Source organism: Schistocerca americana, chromosome 2 (genome assembly GCF_021461395.2).
Source record: "Schistocerca americana isolate TAMUIC-IGC-003095 chromosome 2, iqSchAmer2.1, whole genome shotgun sequence".
Lineage (NCBI taxonomy): Eukaryota > Metazoa > Arthropoda > Insecta > Orthoptera > Acrididae > Schistocerca > Schistocerca americana.
Window position 1 is genome coordinate 1,024,913,669 of NC_060120.1, and position 26,117 is coordinate 1,024,939,785.

Below are 26,117 nucleotides of genomic sequence, written 5' to 3' on the forward strand. Positions count from 1 at the left end.
CATGTTTATTTCGTTGTTTCTACAACAGTGTTCTAACCCGTTCTGTGTACCAAGGGGCATCAGCTCCGTCGTTTGTTAATTTGTTTAGTATAAATCTCTCAGTTGCTGCCGATACTATTTCTTTAAATCTAAGCCACACCTGGTCTACACTTACATTATTAATTTGGAATGAGTGGAGATTGTCTCTCAGGAAGGCATCAAATGAATTTTTATCTGCTTTTTTGTATAGGTTTATTTTTCGCTTATTTTTCGAGGATTTGGGGATTACAATATTCAATCTCGCTACGACAACCCTGTGTTCACTAATCCCTGAATCGGTTTTGCCGCTCGTTATTAACTCAGGATTATTTGTTGCTAAGGGGTCAAGTGTGTTTTCACAACCGTTTACTATTCGCGTGGGCTCATGAACAAACTGCCCGAAATAATTTTCAGAGAATGCGTTTAACAAATTTCGGATGATATTTTATGCGTACCTCCGGAATTAAACATGTATTTTCGCCAACATATCGAGGGTAAATTAAAATCGCCAACAACTATTATCGTATGAGTCGGGTACGTGTTTGAAATCAATCTCAAGTTTTCTTTGAACTGTATCATCTGAATTGGGTGGTCGGTAAGCGGATTTAATTAGTATTTTATTCCGGTTGTCAACAATGACCTCTGCTTATACTAACTCACAGGAAGTATCTACTTCAATTTAGCGACAAGATAAACTACTTCTGACAGCAACTAACACGCCACCGCCAACCGTGTTTAGCCTTTCCTTTCGGAATACCGTTAGGTTCTTCGCAAAAATTTCGGCTGAGCTTATACCCGGCTTTAGCTAGCTTTCAATGCCTATAAAGATTTGAGCATCAGCGCTTTCTGTTAGCGCTTGGAGCTCTGATACTTTTCCAACACAGCTACGACAATTTACAACTGTTATACCAATGGTTCCTGTATCTACATTCTTCCTGTGTTCAGCCTGCACCCTTTGTGAGTGAAGCCCTTTCTGTGTTTTCCCGAGACCCTCTAGCCTAAAAAACCGCCCAGTCCACGCCACACAGGCCCTGGTACCCGTGTAGCCACCTCCTGCGTATAGTGGACACCTGACCTATTCAGCGGAACCCGAAACCCAACCACCCTTGACGCAAGTCGAGGAATTTGTAGCCTTCACGGTCACAGAACCGTCTGAGCCTCTGATTCAGACCCTCCACTCGGCTCTTTACCAGAGGTCCGCAATCGGTCCCGTAGACTATGCTGCAAATGGTCAGCTCCGGTTCATCTGGCAAGCAAGACTTGCAGCCTTTGCCACTTCTGTTAGCCACTCGAAACCAGAGAGAATCTCTTCTGATCCAAGTGACGCACTTCACTGGTATCGACGTGAGCAACCACGTGCAGGTGGCTGCACCCTGTGCTCTTCTTGGCATCCGGGAGGACCCTTTCCACATCTGGAATGACTCCACCCGGTATGCACACGGAGTGCACATTGGTTTTCTTACCCTTCATGTCAGCCAAGTACTTAAGGGGCCCCATAACGCGCCTAACGTTGGAGCTCCCAACTCTGGCAACTTCCTGATGTGAAGGGTTCGTTTACTATGTTCGCTGAGAGAGGTTGTACGCTCACTATACACTGTTTCAGTGCACGCAGTGGTACTTCATCGAAGACTATTGATTTTTTGATTTTTTAGTATTTGTCCAGATTTATTGACTTCATGCTCTGTGCTCGGTGGCAACGTCATTGTAGTCAGTGTATAATTGTTTACTTATGTTATATGTCTTTGGGAATTTTTGCTGTTGTTTGTCTACAATAGTTGAAAAACGCTCATTCATGTAACTTTCTAGGTGACGTGAATCATTTACTACTTTATTCGCCTTTCTTATCAGTGTGTTATTTTGCATATGTTGCTCTCTCCATTTTTCCTTTTCAATGAAATCAGAAATGGCTTTGCTTTTGTTCTCTGCATTTTATATGATTTTGTCATTAAATGACCTATTTTCAGCAATCAGTACCTTCCTATAAATGTTTTTGTAGATGTGACCGAAATTTAAAAACTCTGGGTTCTTATGACTTTTTTCATGGAACTGAGCGCTTGAGGGTTTGGGGCTTCTTAATACCTACTGTTATTATTTGTTTTTGTGTGACATTGATACTGATGTGGATACTTACAAATTTCGATTTAAATAATGAGGAGAATTTAGAGAACAACACATTTAGATTGGTTCCTCTATACACTTTAGCTGTACTATGGTTTGATCTTTCTTTTGAAAAATCTTGCGTTTTTGTTTCTGATAAATGTCTTTCGTCAGTTTGCAGTTTAGGGAAATTTTTCGTACCTGATTTTACTCTTATTATTTGGAGTAAATGATCTGATACTGTAGTACCCTTTAAAGCTACATTGTGCTATTTGTGACCACATGGTTTGAGAGGCACCCTCATGCCTTGCTCATACTGTGGCATCAAGCAGTCAGGCCTGCAAGATGAGTGGTCTGCCAAGCGAGTGGACTCATTCTTATTTATCGAGTAACATGAACTCTAGTACTCACAATTAAGTTAGAAGTTATTCTCCAGTTTGAATATTACGCAACGGAAACGCACATCTGACTGTTAGTAATTTACACAACTCTGATTGTTCATTACGCACTGGCAATACCACATTTTCTTTTTTATTTAACGGCTTTGATCGACACGTGGCCATCGCACTGAATATGAATGGCGCACACATTATAAATTCTGGATATAATGACAACATACAATTCGAAGGAAAAGGCCACCAATCTTTTTCTTTTCACTATCTTATTTATTCAGATAAATTCTATAACCTAAACACACAAATTCTATAACCTACAACAATAACACATGAGAAATTCCGCCCAGAGGGCATGGCTTTGCATTGGTGATTCTCTATCTTATGGTCTCGTAATTATTTAACGTTGCAGTGCACTTTCTGGATAGGATGGTGGATCTTTTGCTATATCTCACACTTCGACTCTCACAACCATCATCACGAAACTTTCCTCCAGACCGAGCGGTACAAAAGGAACATGCATAACCCACTACCTCTGAAACTACCTTGCTACTCTCCCATGCAAACCACACATACTTAAATTACATGACATACACCACACTGAAACATGAAATACAACACAAGCAACAGTCACAACATTATAATCACATCATTTTCAGCTTTCCCACTTCAATTAGTATTCATCCCAGTTTCACACGACACTGCCCCAGTTCGTAACTTTTCTTTCCTACTACGAACTCTGGAGGATATATTCACGTCTTCCTGTGCAATGCAAGCCAAGTGGCGTTGCTGGATAGACGGCTGACTCACCTTGCTCCTCTCTCAGAGTATTATAGTTTGAATCAAGCGTCACACGGAAACATATCACGCAAAGTAATATTAAGAACATATTCATCACACACGCGAGTCCTCAACTGATACCATGGACGAGTACTTCTCTTTATCCTTTGTCTCATACACAGATTGAGACTCACACAGTACTCACCACGTGGAAGTACTCGTCTCTAATTTCAAGTCCTGCACACGCCATTTCTTAAATATTTCCAACTTATAGTACACACGCTAGTAATTCAGCTTAACTTAAGCACTCGGAAGTATTTCAACTTACTGCTACACGTGGTTTCATTGTGACCGTTGGTCACTTCCGAAGATTACTACGATGCCCTTAATATTACCTGCCTGACATTTAATTCTCCCCACAAAAGTTCCTGAAATAGAGAAATTATTATTCCAAACTACTCTGAAGTATTTCACATGCATACCATGTCTCCACTCTTTTGTCTTTACGGAGCACACCTAAGACAGGTCTTACCAACACTAGATCCAGCGGCAGAGTGCTGGAACATGGACGTTCTTCAGGTCAGCTCACACCTCCAACGAGGTGGGGGCACACCATGTTACCGTATTGGTCAGCCACATTTTAGGCGCTCAAAACTCAGGTAAATTTCATCTCTTTGGTTCCACCAAAGGTGACCAAAGCCCCTTCTCAAAGATGATCATATATTGCACATTCACTATCTGTGGTTAGCAGACGACCGTACATTCATTCATTTCGCAGATCTCACCAAATTGGTGTAGGGATTTATTTTGTGGGAGTGCACATGTGATCAATTAAATAAATAAATTGTCATTCTTTCCTACACTGGCATCCGGTTTCTGTGTATTAAATGAAATTGAGTTATTATTACAAAAAATATGTTGTTATGACAAGAATAACGAAGAATGTTGTACCTATTTCAATGTCGGGCGGTACTGTACCCTTTCACCACCGGCTACCCATGTAGAAAAAAATGGCACGGTACTATCCCTGCAATGCGAGGGTAGTTCTGAACATATTTTTTTAAAGAAAACTGTATTCGAACAAACGTAGCAAGTCATCATAATAACTAGGAGGAGACCTTAGCCCCTGGTGACCTCAAATAGACGACCAAATGCTGTTACTTTACCAAATTATTGACACAGTTGTTGCATTATTGTATTCTCCACAATCCGGAGTAACGTACACATACAAATTTACAACAATCCAAATGACAAATAAAACATTACATCATACAAATAAATAATAATGGTGAGATAAAAATTTGCTTAGTTACCGGGATTTCCGTTATTTTTAGGAGTAATCCAAACTTCACTAATTCTATAACAAATAGAAAAAATACTAATTGTACTTATAAAATTTTAAATAGCTCACCGTCCAAACACAGAGCAAGTAATCTGACATTCATAAATTGCGTTGTAATAATCTTTACACGGCAATGTCTAAATACAAAACAAAATCAACAAAAGAAACAATTGCGTACACTAGTTCCATGTATAATGTCAGGCTCCATATCAGTACTCTAAAATATACATCAAACCTACATTGAAATAAAACTGAGAAGAAAAACAATGAAATATACCACAAGTTACATACTGGTTACGTAATATAGTTCATCTAAGACATCATGTCATACCTCATTAACTATCATCACTTAAGGAGTTGCCACCACTACTCGACTGTGAGTTTAACCTTATCCTTGTCCACCAGTACAAATACCTGCTGCTGAGCTAGTCAGTCCATCAACGTTGATCAATACACGCAGTAAATAGTTAGCAATAAGTGCTTGAATCCACCAGTAGCTCTCGCATCTTACTCTACTGCTCATTTCTCTGTTGTTACACATTTAGACGACAAGAACTTGCAATTCGACTAGCCTTCGTTACACTTTAATGTGGAATATCACCGCTGTGATAATGCAAATAAGTGGCTTCAGTCAACACACCAACAAGATCATTACTGTCCATGTCATCAAAATGCATCAGTTAATTCCGATATTTGTTGTGTAATGCAAACTCTTGTCCCCTGTGACAACCTTACTGACTAATGCAACAAGAGCCGCTACTTTAGTATTACGCCACTGGCTAATAATCAAAGCACCATTATACCAAATATTCTGATAAACATGCTACGTGAACTTGATAACCCAGAACAAACAAAAAAAAGCCAACTATTCTAAACACAAATGTTAATGAAATACAATTACACTTGCTGTCCCTTCAGGAATGAAACATATAAAAAAATTACACAATTACAAGTACAAATACATTATTCCCTATCTTGCGAGTCACACGGAATCATTTCATTCTGTGATTTTCTTGGGGTCAAAAAGTTGCTGATAGTTTTCCTAGAAACACTGCCTCGGTGTCAAAGCTCTCCCATGGTTACCCGGACGAAAGTCTTTAAGTCACTCAAATCGGCATTTTGAACACATTAAACACAAATGTCATAGTCACTCTCAGAGTACCATCCACAGGAATCTGGTCGTCCAGAAATGGCCCTACAACTACTATTACCCACGGTTCTGTCCTTTCAATTCGTGGTGTAATTAAAAGTCGTAAGTTCCAACAAACAGCACTTATTCCCGCACCAATTCAAGAAATGTCTCCTACTACAAATGCAAATGACAATGTCCCACTTTAGTTTCTTGCGTTCAGACAATAATTAGTCATCATACGACAACTGTCCTCTTTAAGTATAACAAGCGTCCCACATGCAATTTACAAAGCACACTTAACAAGTCACTGCCAAAAGTTTTTTGGATCCCACCGTTCAGTGGTCAAGACAAAGCAAAACAATCGTCCTGTCTGCTAAAGACAAAATCTTTTCCACCACTCACAACGTGGAAACACCAGTCCTTCACTTTCCACCTTATGGAGACATACGAGCAGTCATCTTGTTTCACGGCTCCACAGTCCAGTACTAGTCAATAGTTGCTTTTAAAAAAATGCCCGCCGAACTCTGCCTCGCGTTGTTCACTCTGCCGTCGCACTGCCGCCGCGCGAGCCATTGTGCAGAAGAAACCATCCGCTGTTGCCTCCGCGGGATACTGTCTCCAGTCGTAAGGGCGGCGGAACTTATGAATGGCCAGTAGTACGTGCGTGTCGCCCCAGGCCGTTGACGTGCTGTAGTGGGCGCGTGGAGCGTACCCCGACTGACAGTGGAGTGGGGAGCGCAGCGGCTTTGTCACCTCTCCCATGGCGACGTCAGCTTGGCCTCCCGCTAGCGGTAATGCGCGTTCTGCATAGCGCCTCAGCGCTACAACACCCAATCAGTCAGACGCTTCCGTGCATCGCGCAACATTACAGACAACAGGAGATTCTTACAGTATTTAAATACTCATTGATTACATGTATGATCTATTAGATACATTGGTAACAAAAGAATCTTTGTTCTAAAGAACATAAAATCATACACCCTAGTTTTCTACACATACAATATTAACATTTATCCCTTTTCTATATACAGCCCACACTTGTGCTATTGATTGTATCTGTCGTCCCTCATAAAAAACATGAAAGTGTCAAAAAAAAAAAAAAGGAATATGAAACAATCTATACAGCTCATAATTACAGTATCAAATAGTAGACAACTCTAACATCCTATCACAGTGAAAATATTAGCAACTGTTGATTCTAAAAGTACAATATACAACGAACCTTTGTGCTTGTGACAGACTGAAATTAATACCCCTTGAAAGTGTTCTACCAAAAAAATAAGACATAATCTACACAGCTCACAATTATGTACCACATGGTGTTAAATAGTAAACTACTTTAACATCCTAACACAATAAACATTTTAGAAACTGATGACTCTAAATCTACAACATACAATGCACCTTTGTGCTTGTGACAGACTGAAATTAGTATCTCTTTATATACTGTACCTTTTATTATATATAACAACATTTCTAGGACATGTATGTACCATCCACATGATGTCAGATCCTGACCTGCCATTGAGGTTCATCCAAATCAAACAAAAAAGCACAATAATGTTTTAGTTATGGATCGGTAGCATCCCCTCTACAGGAGTGTGCGCATTGATCACACTACTCTACAACTCTCATTCAACTGACACCACATTTTCCTTCTCATTCAATCCATTACTACATCAACAGAATAGGTCTAGAAGTCAGCTAACCTTAACACCACCACACTCACGTCAACATACCATACCTTTGCTCCCTTATACTCAACCACATAACACATGGAGTTGTTTCGGAGATAGCATTCCAGACTCCGATTACGTCCTTTCACTCTGGCACCTCTCTCCATTGGCTTACCTCTGCATTCACTTTACCGATTATTCATCCTGCTAAATATCACTTTAGAATTGCGACATTTCATCTAAGAACAAAAAATACACAAATTATTCATCCTGCAAAATAACTGTACACATTCTTGGTACCGTTTTGATTAGTTATACTGGTACCAAGCTTCAACAACAACAACAAAAATTATTTTTTTCATATTGCAAATGTTATGGTAAGAATTAGATATACACTTATATTACATCTTACGTCAGTATTCCACAACGTTCACCATCTGGATCTCATACTCCCTTTATGTCCTTTCACGTTGTGCAGTTGTCCTCATCTCTTCATTCGTATTTCGGCTCTTCGGCCGTCCATTACTCCATCATTTCCTGGTCTTCCTTCGCCATTCGCATCAATCTCGATTGCAGCATACACAGGCCTCTCTGTAACATACATCTCAGACATCTCCACATTATTAATCCTACTCACCTTCATTTACCACTGTTTCATCACGTCGAATCTCTCTTTATTAATCACACTGCTTCACGTCGCTTCTCTCCTTAAATATCACCTTTATCCACTATTATTTGTCACGTCGCTTCTCTCTCTATCTACCATCTTTATCCACTCATTAATCATCACGTCGTTTCTGCTTGATCCTTATTCATATGACAAAAAATACATACATACACCACTCTGTCGACTCCTGTTCATGATTCATTCGACCAGTCTATTCCGTCATACTTCCTGACATCCCGCCTGAAAATTCTTACGTTCGATTTGACGCTGCACAACGTTAATACACCACAAATAAATACACTGACCATCTACCATAACTTGCCTACTTTCGATCTATCCTTAACTTTTCCATAATTTGATATTAGAAATGTGATGAAGCCCACGGGATGTTTTCCCTTGATCGTCTCAATCAGTACAGCATTTTCATGGACAACCCGCCTCACTCTGATTGGTCCACTATACACCGTAAAGAATTTGCTAGTTAGGAATCTGAGCTTCTTTGATAATCGATGAGTTTTAATTAGAACCTTGTCTCCTACTGCCAATTCTATCTTACGGGTCTTTCCTTTCTGCTTCTCCTGCCTATCCTTAGCTGCTTTCTTAATACGCTCTATCGCAACCTTGACAATTTCTGTGTGCCTCTGGTTTCCTGATCGCGGAAAATCTACCAGCTCCCTGACTCGATCTGGTGGTGGTTCATTCTTTAGTACCGTAATTGGTGATAAACCAGTTGCTCCATGTGGTAGCTCATTGAGGATGTCCCGAAAATCTTTGAGAAAAATGCTCCAACTTCTATGTTGCCTATGGCAATAGATCTTACACAACTTTCCTAGTTCTTTTACCACTCTTTCACTGGGGTTACTTGCAGCATGGTAGCGGGATATGAACACCGGTTTTATCCTTCTTCTCTTCAGTGTGGTTAGCCATTGTCTGGATCTATGCTGTGGTCCATTGTCAGCTATGAACTTTTCTACAGTTCCTACTTCTCGCAAAAAGTTTTTAACGATCGCTGCTGCTACTGTCCTTCCTGTCGCACGTTTCAATGCGGTAAAAGTCACATACTTTGACACCAATTCCACTGCTACTAAAACATATCTATATCCCTGCACTGACTTAGGCAGCGGGCAAAACAAATCTGTTGCTCCGAATTCCCTCAATCTACCTGGAACTATCGGAAAAAGCGGTGCTTTGCATGAGATAGTTAACGATTTTGCCTTCTGGCACAATTTGCTACTACCAAGCACGTTCTTGATCCTCCTCTCCATACTAATGAAATAAACTGATTCCCTTAACTTCTTACAGCATTTCCTTGCCCCGTAATGCCCGTAACTTAGGTGCGTGTACCAGATCAGCTTGTTGACTATTTCATTTGGTATACACAACACCCAGTCCTGTGTGTTCGGATTTCTACGGCAGAAAAGGACCCGGTTCTGAATTGTATAAAAGCGCGCTATATTGGCATCTAGGTTCGCTCTAACTCTGTCCTTCACCATTCTCCATGACGCGTCTTTATCCTGCTCTTTCGCGATATTTGTGAGTACCGCCCCTATGTATTTCTCGAACGGCACGCCCTGCATATACAATATGTCATACCTGTTCTCATTTACCTCCTCATCAAGCATTGACCATGACGTACTGGGTTCCTTGACAACGCATCTGCCACTATATTCTGTGGCCCAGGAACATACATGACTGTAAACTGAAACTCCTGTAAATAGAGTGCCCACCTAGCGAGGTCTATTGTTAAGTTTGGCCGACATCAGAAACTGTAGTGACTTGTGGTCAGTATAGATTTTAGTATGCCTCCCATACAAATAGTATCTAAACTTACTAAAACCCCATACTATTGCCAAAGCTTCAGGCTCGGTTACCGTGTAATTTCTCTCAGCTTTGCTAAGCACTCGGCTCGCAAATGCAATAGGTTGTTGCAATACTTTTCCTCCTTGCTCTTGCTCTCGGAACAATGTTACCCCAAGTCCACAACGGGAACTGTCTGTGGCCATACAAAACTCTTTCCCTAGGTCTGGATGCCCGAGAAGAGGTGCCGATAGCAGTGCCTTCTTTAACGCCTCATACTCTTCCTGCGCGACGGGGTCCCAATTCCATACCGTTTTCTTTCCAGTCAGCTGACATAGTCTGGGTGTCGCTGCACCCCCAATCTTAATAAACCTCATGTAAAAATTGATTAATCCTAAATAACCCCGTAGCTGACGTTTTGTTCTTGGCACCGGAAAATCTCTGATTGCTTCGAGTTTGTCTGGATTTGGTCTTATTCCCTCTGGTGTCACAATGTGACCTAGAAACTCGATTTCTTTTCGTCCAAATTCTGACTTTCCCAAATTCACGGTTACCCCATGTCTCTCCAATGCACCGAGCAATATGCTTAACGTTCTATTGTGGTCTTCCCAGTTTCTCTCTGCTATCAGGACATCATCCACGTACTGTGTTACCTTATCTTTTATTTCATGAGGACTGACATTATTTAGCGCTCTGATAAACGCCGCGGATGATACATTTAACCCAAATGGTAGTTTCCGAAATTGATACAATTTCCCGTAGCACAAGAAATCAGTGTATTTTCTACACCCCCTATCTAACTGTACCTGCCAGAAACTCATTCTCAAATCAACTGAGCTGAGAACTCTGATCCCGTGAAACCTTTGCAGCAATTCGTCAAGTGTGAATGGCCGATCTGTCTCTGGCTCTATTACGTTATTAATCCTTCTTGCATCCAAAACTAGTCCAATTGACCCATCCTTTTTTTCAATACAGGCTAAGGAGCTGTTGTACGGACTGGATGCTGGTTCGATAATCGCTTGTTCTAGCATGCTTTCGATCTCAGCTTCTACTCTTTCTTTGTACACAACAGGAATCGGGTACACTTGGGCCCTAAACTGTTTATGGGGCTTGACTTTGAATCTATACACAAAATGTCTTGTTGTACCCGCATCATGTTTAAATACCTTCCTGTTCTCGTATAAAATTTTCTGCAATTCGCCGTAGACCGTGGTCCCTCGTAAACGCCAGATTTTCTCCCTGATCTCCTCCTCCAAACATTTATGAATTTCCTTCTTCTCTTGTTCGAACCCCGTATTCTGTGCCTGACTACCGGACTTTACCGCCAGACATAATGCTAAGTGTGCGTTATCTTTAGCACATAAGCAATCATCGAATCTTAATGTAATTTCCTCCTAATCTCGTTTCAACACCATCGAACCATTTCTCATGTCAACGACTGCTTTATATTGGCTCAAAAAATTAACGCCTAGTATCCCTTCAACAGTTAGAGACGACACAATCATGAACACTGTACTAAACCTCTTCGCCTGGCACACAAAGTCTACCTGCGCTTGTAACTTCACCTCAATTCCCTTTCCTGTAACTGCCCCTCTCACTGTTGTCCTTTGCAATGGCAACGGTGGCCATGGTTTTGTAAGACTACAACACTTAAACACATCTTCCCTCAAAACACTCATTACACTGCCTGTGTCGATGACACAAGGTACGATTATATTATTTATTTCTACGCTAATTATTGGGTGGACTTCACTCCCCACATCTCCTACCTCCTCTAACAGATTCTCCCTTAGTTTTCCGTAATCGATATACCTAATATTTACATCATTAATAGTCCTGGCTTGTACCCATCTATCATGTAGTCACCTTCTTGTCCCTCCGTCATTGTGACAGTGATTGTCCTGTCGTGAACCCAATGACTGCCTATCCTCTCTTCGCCCATCATTTTCATTTTCCCTTCTTCTTCCATCTCTGTCCCATTTTCTATTTTCCCGGTTTGACGGTTGATATCCCCATGAATTCTGCCCCCTATTTCCTCGCCATCTTCCATTTCCGTCATTCCTCTGATTCCATGCTCTCCTGTCATTCTGATAGTTTCTGCCGTTCCTATCCTCGACTCTGTCTGACCTATGAGTCGTGTCTCCGTTCACAATGTTGCTCTCATTACGCAGTTCCTGTAACAAGTGCTGAAATGACGCAGAATCGTCTAAGCCTCTGCCTGCTATCACTATATCTCTGCGCAATTTCACTGGCAACTTCGTTATACAGATCCTAATGAGCTCCCCAGGTTCGTATGGGACATCCAAATACCTATTTCGTCTCAGAATTTCCTGATAGCACGCCACAGGATCTCTTATACCACCTTCGTTACAATTTGGCATTATTAATATGCTTTGCTTAACCTGGTCCTGCTTACTTTTCGACCAGAATTCATTTAAAAACTTGTCACAAAATATCTTGTAGCTACTACAGTCTTTAATAACTTCCTGCGTTTTCGTTCTAGCCTCGTCCCTCAAATGGTTACACAAACTTCATTGTGAGGAGCGGTCCCCACGATGAAGGTAATGAATCTTGAAATTGAGACAGCCACAGGCATGGATGTTGGTAGTTATCTGGATCCGGAAAACAAGTGTACGTTTGTACCGACACGAAGTGCCTCCTACATTCTTCTTCAGCATTTATGTTTTCTGACCTTGGACTACACCCAGTTGGGTTTGCCACCTGTTTTATCCGACACAACCGTTCTTCTAACTCTCTGAGTTCGTCTTCCTCTTTCTGCCTATTTTCGTTTTTTGAATTTATCTCACTCTTCCTCTGCAATCTACCTGGTGGTGTTTCACCTTCGCTACTGCACGCTAATTGCAACTGTGCTAGTTCTTCCCTCTGTTTCCTATTTATTTATAATTGTGCCTTTTTAAACTGTAATAGTGATTGTACCTCCTCCTGGTCGCCATAGACCTCTCGCTGCGTACTGTCAGAGCCTGTTTCGCCTCTTATACTGATCTTTTCTACGTCTGCGCTAATCGTATTCATTCTGACCACTACCTCCGCAACTTCATCCCTGTGTTTATTTAGCGCCACTTAATGCCGGGTGACTTGAGCTTCCACGCTGTCTAATGCCCTTTGTTTATCTGCAAGTAAGTCTTCCACTACCTCTTTGATTCGCTCATCCGGCAACACGTCCCTACGTTCTGTAATATCACTCTCTATTGCAATTATTCGTACCTCCAGATTATTGGCTTTTTCTTTCACGGCGTCACATAGTTGCTTCAACGCACCCAGATTCTCCTCCCCCTTATCTAACCGATTGTCAACTGCAGACAGACGCTCATCGATAACTGTATGTAGCTTCCTCATTGTCTCTTTATTTCCCTTATCCATTGCTTCCAATCTTTCCTTATTATTTTTATCCATCGCTTCCAATCTTTCCTTATTATCTCTATCCATCCTCTGTAAAAACTGCAGTAGCACATTGTCAATTGCTACTTTCGGTGCGCCGGCCATTGTGGCCGAGCGGTTCTTGGCGCTTCAGTCTGGAACCGCGTGACCGCTACGGTCGCAGGTTCGAATCCTGGCTCAGGCATGGATGTGTGTGATGTCTTTAGGTTAGTTAGGTTTAAGTAGTTCTAAGTTCTAGGTGACTGATGACCTCAGATGTTAAGTCCCATAGTGCTCAGAGCCATTTGAACCATTTTTTTTTTTTTTTTTTTTTTTTTTACTTTCGGTGCGCTCACCTTGCTTGCCTGAGAAACCGTAGCTTCGCTAAGGGTAGCTACACTTCAACTGCATACCGGACCTAGTCCCGGCTCGCCCGCGTCGTCGGGAAAAGCCCCCGTTTGTGGACAAGGCCCGCTGCCTAAAGGATCACCTAGCCGCGGTCCGCAGACCAATTCAGCCTCTTCCGAGTGTTTGCTGTTCTCGCTCATTAACCCAAGATCGACACCTACTTCCTGTTCCACTGCTACGTTCACCCCAGAATCACTCTCCCCCGTGGTGACTACAATTTTCGACTGCGACCTAGTTACTACGGACATCACGCAAAAAAAAAAAAAAAAAAAAAATTATACAACGATCTTCCAGCCTTGGACGATATAGCAATTAATTACATAAAAAAAAAGATCCTCACCAATCCAGAAAGAAATTGCAAACAAAAAATTTTACTTCTTAGCGCTATCACAATATATCTCATCAAAAAAAATCTTAACATCAAACCCTAACAGGAAAAACCTAGCAGGGTCGAATTATGAGAGGCACCCACATGCCGTGCTCCTACTGTGGCATCAAGCAGTCAGGCCTGCAAGAAGAGTGGTCTGCCAAGCGAGTGGACTCATTCTTATTTATCGAGTAACATGAACTCTAGTACTCACAATTAAGTTACACGTTATTCTCCAGTTTGAATATTACGCAACGGAAACGCACATCTGACTGTTAGTAATTTACACAACTCTGACTGTTCACTACGCACTGGCAATACCACATTTTCTTTTTTATTTAACGGCTTTGATCAACACGTGGCCATCGCACTGAATATGAATGGCGCACACATCATAAATTCTGGATATAATGACAACATACAATTCGAAGGAAAAGGCCACCAATCTTTTTCTTTTCACTATCTTATTTATTCAGATAAATTATATAACCTAAACACACAAATTCTATAACCTACAACAATAACACATGAGAAATTCCGCCCAGAGGGCATGGCTTTGCATTGGTGATTCTCTATCTTATGGTCTCGTAATTATTTAACGTTGCAGTGCACTTTCTGGATAGGATGGTGGATCTTTTGCTATATCTCACACTTCGACTCTCACAACCATCATCACGAAACTTTCCTCCAGACCGAGCGGTACAAAAGGAACATGCATAACCCACTACCTCTGAAACTACCTTGCTACTCTCCCATGCAAACCACACATACTTAAATTACATGACATACACCACACTGAAACATGGAATACAACACAAGGAACAGTCACAACATCATAATCACATCACTTTCAGCTTTCCCACTTCAATTAGTATTCATCCCAGTTTCACACAACACTGCCCCAGTTCGTAACTTTTCTTTCCTACTACGAACTCTGGAGGATATATTCACGTCTTCCTGTGCAATGCAAGCCAAGTGGCGTTGCTGGATAGACGGCTGACTCACCTTGCTCCTCTCTCAGAGTATTATAGTTTGAATCAAGCGTCACACGGAAACATATCACGCAAAGTAATATTAAGAACATATTCATCACACACGCGAGTCCTCAACTGATACCATGGACGAGTACTTCTCTTTATCCTTTGTCTCATACACAGATTGAGACTCACACAGTACTCACCACGTGGAAGTACTCGTCTCTAATTTCAAGTCCTGCACACGCCATTTCTTAAATATTTCCAACTTATAGTACACACGCTAGTAATTCAGCTTAACTTAAGCACTCGGAAGTATTTCAACTTACTGCTACACGTGGTTTCATTGTGACCGTTGGTCACTTCCGAAGATTACTACAATGCCCTTAATATTACCTGCCTGACGTTTAATTCTCCCCACAAAAGTTCCTGAAATAGAGAAATTATTATTCCAAACTACTCTGAAGTATTTCACATGCATACCATGTCTCCACTCTTTTGTCTTTATGGAGCACACCTAAGACAGGTCTTACAAACACTAGATCCAGCGGCAGAGTGCTGGAACATGGCCGTTCTTCAGGTCAGCTCGTACCTCCATCGAGGTGGGGGTGCACCATGTTACCGTATTGGTCAGCCACATTTCAGGTGCTCAAAGCTCAGGTAAATTTCATCTCTTTGGTTCCACCAAAGGTGACCAAAGCCTCGTCTCAAAGATGATCATATATTGCACATTCACTATCTGTGGTTAGCAGACGACCATACATTCATTTATTTCGCAGGTCTCACCAAATTGGTGTAGGGATTTATTTTGTGGGAGTGCACATGTGATCAAGTAAATAAATAAATTGTCATTCTTTCCTACACTGGTATCCGGTTTCCGTGTTTTAAATGAAATTGAGTTATTATTATAAAAAATATGTTGTTATGACAAGAATAACGAAGAATGTTGTACCTATCTCAATGTCGGGCGGTACTGTACCCTTTCAGGTTGATTACTGACGTTGTCACTGTATGAAACCTTGTTGCACTATTGACCCACAACAACATGCCAAATCTCTGAAACCTATATATGAGGTGCTACTAGTTTCATTTGTGGCACTTGTGTTTATGTCCCCACACAAAATTATTTTGACATTTGTGCTTGACATTTTATCTAGAACTTCTGTTAATTTATTGAAAAAAGCGCAAACACTACCACTGGGAGACTGATACACACGTAAGATGATTAATTTCTGTGCCTTAACAAGCTTTCTAGCTGATGTTTCAAAATGTTTAAGTTCACTTCCTGTACTAAGGTCATGACTTGATTTGAACTGTGCTCCTTTTCTGAAATAAATGCATGATCCTCTGCTCTTTGAACTAGCCCTAAACTAAGAGTGTGTCCTTTCATACAATGATAATACTACATGTTGGATTTCCTTGCCTCTACACCAACGCTCAGTGACACAAACTACAGTGGAGTTCATAGACTGGAGCTTAACTTCAGTTGTATTTTTTGTTGTTGTTGTATGTTTTGATGAAGGATTGTTAAGTTTGTGAAATATCCCATGTTGCTTTTCCCAATGATTTTTGTTTCTTTATGACATGTAGTATGTGTACAATTTGGTATGTTATTTTCTTGTTGTGAGCGATTTTTTCAGAATTTTCTAAACAGCTAGAGATTCTCGTTAGACAGGGAAGTATTTTCTCTGGATTTATCCTAAAACAGAAATACTTTTCCTATTGGTGACGACAGGTACTTGACCATATGTCACCTGAGATCCACCCACTATACTTTCGAGAATCAGCTGTATCAATATTCCCTCCCAGTCCTGTTCAGATGTGGACCATACCCTGTAAAATCTCCATCTATTAATAGTCCTGACAGGCGCCAGAAGAGCATGGGCAAAGTTGGTTGCTGTCAGTGCCATCTTCAACACCACATTATTCCTCCTCACAGCACCATTAGCGTGTGGCTGGTCATGACGCTGGAACAGCTCAACAACGTGTACATTTCGCTCACTCTGTTTGCGACTGAAGCATGAAAGAAGACAGTGATACAAGGTATTCTCCGCATATACATTACGGCAGCCGGCTGGTCCCGGCGGAGGTTCGAGTCCTCCCTCGGGCATGGATGACATCAGTTAAGTTCATAAGATTTCACACACACACATTACGGTAGCATATGGAGTACATCTGTAGATGTAGCTGTAGGTGTGTATAAGTGAAATATAGACGAGTGGGAGATCAGCCTAGTCTCGATACGGGCTGCAAAAGGGAGAAATCTGTTGATATAAGCGACTTCGGCAAAAGGGAACGTTGTTGTGACCCGCCATGTGGGAACGAAGATCTCGGAAATTCCGTGGCTACGCGGCTGCTTGTGTAGTACTATTGTGAACATCTACGAAAAGTGGCTGAAGGACGATGAAACGACCAGTAGGTGACAATGTGTTGAACGTCCACACCTCATAACATAACATAGAGGTCGGAAGCTCGACTCCTCTGTAAACCAGGAAAGGGCAGCGATCTGTGTCAGAATCCTTGAATCACACAAAGTACAAGGATGTGCTGAAGAGCAATGTCTCTGAAATTTTATTCTGTCCTTAATAACAGTTCAGGTATTACATGTCTTGCATATCACTCAGTCCACTTTCCCGCTCGCTGACGCAAGTTACCTCCCTCTGCCACTAGAGGGCTCCGCATTGTAGCGTCTAATATGGCGGTTGTGGTAACGTAAATAAGCCGCTACTTGAGAAACAGTATATTGTAATCGCGTTTCTAACCGCAGAAAACGTGCCTCCATAGGAGAATGAGAGCTGTGTACGGTGATGATTGTGTTAACGTCAGTAGCTCTCAGGTAAGTGTGGCGTATTACGAGAGCGTGTACAGGTCATCACTGGCAGAACCGCAACACAGAAAACTTTTTGCACCCTTCGTGCCTCACATGCTATCTCGAGACATCAAATGGAGGATTTTTGACGTATGTCAACAATTTCTTTCGCGTTTTGAGAGCGAGAGTGATGGGTTCTTAACACAACTGTGATAGGTGACGTGTTTATTCACTTGTTTGACCTCAAAAACAAGAGAGCATCAATGTAGTTCCCGCACAAGGGATCACCGGCTCCAGAAAAGTTCAAGACGGTGCCATCAGCAAACAAAATCATTCTCACAGTGTTCTTGAATGGTCAAAGTGTGATGTATTTCGAATTCATGCCCAAAGGCACTACCATAAATTCTGCAAGGTACTGCGAGGCCCTTAGAAAACTGAAAGCATCAATTTGAAGATTTTGTCCATACATGGACTACTCTCTCGTTCAGATTGACAATGTCAGACCACACACGAGCGCTATGACGCCTGAAACAATCCGGCACCTTGGATTCACTGTCATCAACCGCCCTCCATCCAGACCCACTTGGCCTCATCAGATTTTCATGTTCGCAAAACATAAAGAGTTGCAAGCAGAGGCGAGGTTGTGGTTCTGTCAACGAAGTCAGACATTACACAGTGACTGTGCCGCTAAGAAACTGGTCGTGGCTATGGTGGCTATGTTCAAAAATAAATATGCAGACATGAAGAATAAAGTTGTAGAATGTTAATAAGGTTTGTGTTATTTAAAATGTTTTGAGTTATCACATAAAAAATTCGGAAGCATTACTCTTCAGCACGTCCTCGTACAATACTGATACATGCACAAGTGTTTTGGCGCAAACCGTTCAGCACACATGGTTGAACATGGGCTCCACAGCAGATGACACTTCTGGTTGCCTTGTTGACGCACTGATCTCATCAGTTACCATTACAGTTGGACTGGCATCATCGAGATTGGTCTTTGGGCCCATACAGACGTTTCTTCTGGTCGGATCAATCACGTTTCTTGTCATCCAGACGAACTTCTGTTCCAAATATGCACTGTGCCACAGACGCAGGTTGGTGGGGGCAGTATTATGCTGTGAGGGACATTCGCCTGGGCTGCATGATACTTACGGTAGAAACCGAAGGCACCATCACAGTTGTGAACTAACTGAACATTGTACTATATTGATTAGTCACATGTTAGTATGCGACCTTCAGTAATTGCGTTATGTGTTACGAGTATATTGACCGGGACTTTCTGAGAGGAGGACTGGACAGGTGTAGCAGAAATTCTGTGTTCGCAAAAACCAGAATTCTTGATCTGCTGGTGAGACAAGAGGCGCGTGGCCACCCACACGCCAGAGGCTTCGTGTGGTTGAATAGCTACGACTCGAGATGTTCCCAGAATTTTTCGCAAGGGCAGCGTAAGACGCTTGAGACAGCCGTCTGGGAAGGCTATTCTCTGGCTAGTGGTAGTAATAGGGATCTTTCTGCTGTGTGTTGAGCTGCTTTTTGTGTGGCTCTTGAAGACTGTGAGAAAGGCAGATGGGGACTTCCTGGAAGCATAGCAGAGGGGAAGCCGCCATATTTTCGTACACAGTGTGGGAAACGAGCGACATAAACGTACAGCCAATATGGAAAGAGAGTTACGTGGTTTGCCAACTTCTGGTTAGTCTACGGAAATACAACAGCCGCAAACTGAAAAATTTACGAAGGATTCCCCAGCACAGTAGTGAGGAAAAAGACATTCATGCCTGTCACGATGGCAAATCCGGGGATTGGCTCTCTCTGTGTGTAATAGCAGAGGGAGCTGAGTTGGAGAGGAGTCGGGGAGCAGCCAGGTTGCTGGGCGATCCTGTCTAGCATCGCAGAGCGACGTCTTTTCCGCCAAGGTTACGAGTGATGTTCGGTCTAGCCTGGCATTTCTTGTTGCTCTGCAACGAATAGCGTTTGCGCTCCTTGTAGTCTGCGCTGCTCTCAACTCGTAAGCGCTTTTCAAACTTTATTGGTGCTATTTGGTTCAGAGTTTTATTACGAAGCGCGTGTACCGAGCTTAGCCAGTATTGCTGCCTTTGTCAAATGCCCATGGTTTGATAAGTACACTCCTAGAAATGGAAAAAAGAACGCATTGACACCGGTGTGTCAGACCCACCATACTTGCTCCGGACACTGCGAGAGGGCTGTACAAGCAATGATCACACGCACGGTACAGCGGACACACCAGGAACCGCGGTGTTGGCCGTCGAATGGCGCTAGCTGCGCAGCATTTGTGCACCGCCGCCGTCAGTGTCAGCCAGTTTGCCGTGGCATACGGAGCTCCATCGCAGTCTTTAACACTGGTAGCATGCCGCGACAGCGTGGACGTGAACCGTATGTGCAGTTGACGGACTTTGAGCGAGGGCGTATAGTGGGCATGCGGGAGGCCGGGTGGACGTACCGCCGAATTGCTCAACACGTGGGGCGTGAGGTCTCCACAGTACATCGATGTTGTCGCCAGTGGTCGGCGGAAGGTGCACGTGCCCGTCGACCTGGGACCGGACCGCAGCGCCGCACGGATGCACGCCAAGACCGTAGGATCCTACGCAGTGCCGTAGGGGACCGCACCGCCACTTCCCAGCAAATTAAGGACACTGTTGCTCCTGGGGTATCGGCGAGGACCATTCGCAACCGTCTCCATGAAGCTGGGCTACGGTCCCGCACACCGTTAGGCCGTCTTCCGCTCACGCCCCAACATCGTGCAGCCCGCCTCCAGTGGTGTCGCGACAGGCGTGAATGGAGGGACGAATGGAGACGTGTCGTCTTCAGCGATGAGAGTCGCTTCTGCCTTGGTGCCAATGATGGTCGTATGCGTGTTTGGCGCCGTGCAGGTGAGCGCCACAATCAGGACTGCATACGACCGAGGCACACAGGGCCAACACCCGGCATCATGGTGTGGGGAGCGATCTCCTACACTGGCCGTACACCACTGGTGATCGTCGAGGGGACACTGAATAGTGCACGGTACATCCAAACCGTCATCGAACCCATCGTTCTACCATTCCTAGACCGGCAAGGGAACTTGCTGTTCCAACAGGACAATGCACGTCCGCATGTATCCCGTGCCACCCAACGTGCTCTAGAAGGTGTAAGTCAACTACCCTGGCCAGCAAGATCTCCGGATCTGTCCCCCATTGAGCATGTTTGGGACTGGATGAAGCGTCGTCTCACGCGGTCTGCACGTCCAGCACGAACGCTGGTCCAACTGAGGCGCCAGGTGGAAATGGCATGGCAAGCCGTTCCACAGGACTACATCCAGCATCTCTACGATCGTCTCCATGGGAGAATAGCAGCCTGCATTGCTGCGAAAGGTGGATATACACTGTACTAGTGCCGACATTGTGCATGCTCTGTTGCCTGTGTCTATGTGCCTGTGGTTCTGTCAGTGTGATCATGTGATGTATCTGACCCCAGGAATGTGTCAATAAAGTTTCCCCTTCCTGGGACAATGAATTCACGGTGTTCTTATTTCAATTTCCAGGAGTGTAGTTTGATCAAGAAGTTAACAGCCATCCAAATAGCTCTCAGGTGCCTTCTGCTTTCAAAATTAATTCCGAAGACAGTTTTTAATTAATTTCCTTGAATAAATGGGATTCATCATTGTACTTTATACCCAGTGATTTTAATTCGTTGAAAAATTACACTTTTTTTTCAACACTTGATATGTGAATCGAATTAAAGTGACTCAATAAATTGACGTTCGTTTTAATGATTAGTTTTGCTGTGCCGTCCGAACAAGACACATCCAGGGCAAAAGCAACACGGGCACAAAGATGGGAACTGGAGTCAGTGCCATAGAGACTCGTCACTTGCGCGAGTTCGACCAGCACCACGGGCGGCGCTGAGGATGAAGATATCGACTTCGCCTCGGCCAATTTCCGGCCGAGTATAGTACACCAATTACCGGACGACAATGGACAGAAGCCTACTCGAAAGATATAAGAGCAGCTCTGGCCCACTTGGTTATAGGTCATCGTCCAGGGCTGACTTAGTCAGGGAATATCGGTTAGTTAAGTCTTAGAAGTGAACAGACAGTTGTAAATTGCATTTGCTATGTATGAGTAGTTTACCAACGATTATTTACACTCAGCCATTGAGGGCCATTTTTGTGTAGTATTTTACGCAGGGCAGGTTGCAGACTTCATTATTCAACAAGTCACAAAGATAAGTAAACCTTTTTAAGTCATTTGTGTGTCTTTGCTACTAATTTGTTTGAAGTGTTGTAGAACCTTCATTCTCCTTTCCTATTACCTCACGCTGGGGCATAGCTGTGTAATAGTTGCAGGGGGAAATTGTCTTAGCGGTGTACTACACCAGAAGCCGTTTCACGAACTCACAAACTCGGCATATCGTAACAACAGTGTCAACTTGGCCTCCACAGCAGCAGCGAAGAGGCTTTCACAAACTGGCAACGAGGGTTTACAGAAATTTTCATTCGAGATATCCTACATCAATTTGATGACGCGACCTTCCCTTAATTCAAACAAAAACCGCAGGTGGTTTTATATCTCTGAATTGTGGATTCACTGTGTCGTCGTTCCAGAGTTAAACAGGTGCCAACCCCTGGAACATTATTGATTAAACAGGGGAATAATAATAATAATAATAATAATACTGCAATACTTGTCTGATAAAAGAAGTAACCTTTTTGTGGAATTTTATTGTTTTGTACATAATTAAGTAAAGTTTAGGGCAAGACTAAATAATGTGTAAGTTTTAGCTACTACCCGTTTTGCATTGGCGGTCGAAGACTTCCGGCATTAGAAGTCATCCTAATTCTGCCAACGGCCTTTTCAAAGAGGGCAGAGGAACAGACAGAGGTTCAGAGCACACTCTTGTCCTAGGGGTGGGAAATTGCCCCTGAAGGCGGAAGAACCAACAAAAATCAGTGGCATTAGGATGCAGAAGGCAATGGAACGTTCTAGGGAAGGCAGAAAATATGTAAAGGTAAATGCAATGGCTCCATCTAGATACAGTAGGGGCCAGTGAAGTGAAATGGAAAGAAGACAAGGATTTCTGGTCAGATGAGTATAGGGTAATATCAACACCAGCAGAAAATGGTATAACGGGAGTAGGATTCGTTATGAATAGGAAGGTAGGGCAGAGAGTGTGTTACTGTGAACAGTTCAGTGATAGGGTTATTCTTATCAGAATCCACAGCAAACCAACAGCGACAGCGATAGTCCATGTATACATGCCGACGTTGCGAGCTGAAGATGAAGAGATAAGGAAAGTGTATGAGGGTATTGAAAGGGTAATACACAATGTAAAGGGAGATGAAAATCTGCCACGGGAGACTGGAATGCAGTTGTAGGGGAAGGAGTAGCAGGAAAGGTTACAGGAGAATATGGGCTTGGGACGAAGAATGAGAGACGAGAAAGGCTAATTGAGTACTGTACTAAACTTAAGCTAGTAATAGCGAATACTCTGCTCGGGAATCACAAGAGACGGAGGTATACTTGGAAAACGCCAGGTGATAAGATTTCAATTACATTACACCATGGTCAGACAGAGATTCCGAAATCGGATACTGGATTGTAAGACGTACCCAGGAGCAGTTATAGACTCAGATCACAGCACATTAGTCATGAAGAGTAGGCTGAACTTTAAGACATTAGTCAGGAAGAATCAATACGCAAAGAAGTGGGATACGGAAGCACTAAGGAATGACGAGACACGCTTGACGTTCTCTAAGGCTATAGATACAGCAATAAGGAATATCTCAGTAGGCAGCACAGTTGAATAGGAATGGACATCCCTAAAAGGGCCATCACAGAAGTTGGGAAAGAAAACATAGGTACAAAGAAGGTAACTGCGAATAAACCATGGGTAACAGAAGAAATATTTCAATTGATCGACGAAAGGAGGAAGTACAAAATGTTCTGCGAGGCTCAGGAATACAGAAATACAAGTCTCTGAGGAATGAAATAAATAGTAAGTGCAGGGGAGCTAAGACGAAATGGCTGCATGAAGAATGTGAAGGAATCGGAGTAGAAATGAATGTCGGTAGGACAGACTCAGCATACAAGAAAGTCAAAACAACCTTCGGTGACATTAAACACAAAAGGTGCTAACATTAAGAGTGCAATGGGAATTCCACTGTTGGACGAGAGAGCGGATATGTGAAAAGAATACATTGAAAGGCTCTATGAGGACAAGATTTGTCTGATGTGCTACAAGAAGAATCAGGAGTCAATTTAGAAGAGATAGGGGACCCGGTATTAGAATCAGAATTTAAAAGAGCTTTGGAGAACTTAAGGTCAAATAAGGCAGAAATGATAGATAACATTCCATTACAATTTCTAAAATCGTAGCGGCAAGTGGCAACAAAACGACTATTCACGTTGGTGTCTGGAATGTATGAGTCTGGCGACATACCATCTGACTTTCGGAAAAACGCCATACACACAATTCCGAAGACGGCAAGAGCTGACAAGTGCGAGAATTACCGCACAATCAGCTTACCAGCTCATGTACCCAAGTTACTGACAAGAATGGAAAAGGAAATTGAGGATGCGGTAGATGACGGTCACTTTGGCTTCAGAAAAGGTAAAGGCACTAGTGAGGCAATTCTGACGTTGCGGTTAATAATGGAAGCAAGACTAAAGAAAAATCAAGACACGTTTATAGGATTTGTCAACCTGGGAAAAGCGTTTGACAACGTAAAATGGTGCAAGATGTTCGGAATTCTGAGAAATATGGGGGTAAGCTATAGGGAGAGACCGGTCATATACAATATGCACAACAGCCAAGAGTGAATAATAAGAGTGGACGACCAAGAACGAAGTGCTCGTATTAAAAAGGTGTAAGACAAGGATGTAATGTTTCGCCCCTACTGTTCAGTTTGTTCATCGAGGAAGCAATGATGGAAATAAAAGAAAAGTTGAGCAATGGAATTAAAATTGAAGGTGAAAGCATATCAAGGATATGATTCGCTGATGACATTGCTATCCTGAGTGAAAGCGAAGAAGAATTACCTGATCTGCTGAATGGAATGAACAGTCTAATGGTTACAGAGTATGGATGGAGAGTAAATCGAAGAAAGACGAAAGTATGAGAAGTAGTAGAAATGAGAGCAGCGAGAAACTTAACATCAGGATCGATGGTCTCGATGTAGATGAAATTAAGAAATTCTGCTACCTAGGCAGTAAAACAACGAGTGACGGACGTAGCAAGGAGGACATAAAAAGGAGACTAGCAGTGGCAAAAAGGGCATTCCTGACCCAGACAAGTCTACTAATATCAAATATCGGCCTTAATATGAGGAAGAAGTTTTTGAGAATGTACGTCTGGAGTACAGCATTGCATGGTATTGAAGGACTGTGTGAAAACCGGAACAGAAGAGAATCGAAGCTTTTGAGATGTGGTGCTACAGACGAATGTTGAAAAGTAGGTGGACTGTTAAGGTAACGAATGAGATGGTTTTATGCAGAATCGGAGAGGAGAGAAATATGTGGAAAACACTGATAAGGAGAAGGGACAGGATGATAGGACATCTGTTAAGACATGAGGGAATGATTCCATGGTACTCGAGGGAGCTGTAGAAGGAAAAAACTGTATAGGAAGTCAGCGATTGGAAGACATCCAGCAAATAATAGAGGACGTAGGATGCAAGTGCTAATCTGAGGTGAAAGGGTTGCCACAGGAGAGGAATTCGTGCTGGGCCTCATCAAACCAGTCAGAAGACATGACCCAAAAAAAGGAAGATGTAGTTTGTAGTGATGTTATTAAATCCTGTGGAATACCTTAATGATTTCAATGCTCTTAAATTTTCGTTATCAGCTGTTCATTAAATGATAAACCATGTACTAAAATGTTATACATTCTATAAACATTATATGTTAAAGCCCATGCCGCAGTTTTCTGTCTACATGTGACGGAGTATCGTAGGAACTACTGTAGAGACTTTGATACGGTTTTCATTTATACGTAGACTGAATCATGATGATAGTTTGCATGTATAAGTTGTTTGCAGTAGTGATGTGTCTATTGCTATCTGTTCGTATTTAATTAGCGTCGGAGTGACATCTAGAGGTAACGATGGGACCTACGAACCGGTCAGCTAGAGAGGACTGGTTGATCTGGGGGAAGAGACCAAACAGAGAGGTCACCGGTCTCATCGGATTAGGGAAGGATGGGAAGGGAAATAGGCCGGTCGCTTTCAAAGGAATCATCCCAGCATTTGCTTGAAGCAATGTAGGAAAATCACCGAAAACCGGA

The 26,117-nt window shown here is 42.7% G+C and overlaps 1 protein-coding gene across 1 annotated transcript in view; it reads left to right on the forward strand.

The window, feature by feature from the left end:
• Positions 1 to 26,117, forward strand: part of LOC124595610 (dehydrogenase/reductase SDR family member 11-like) — a 121,699-nt gene that overhangs the window by 78,909 nt on the left and 16,673 nt on the right. The window lies entirely within an intron of this gene.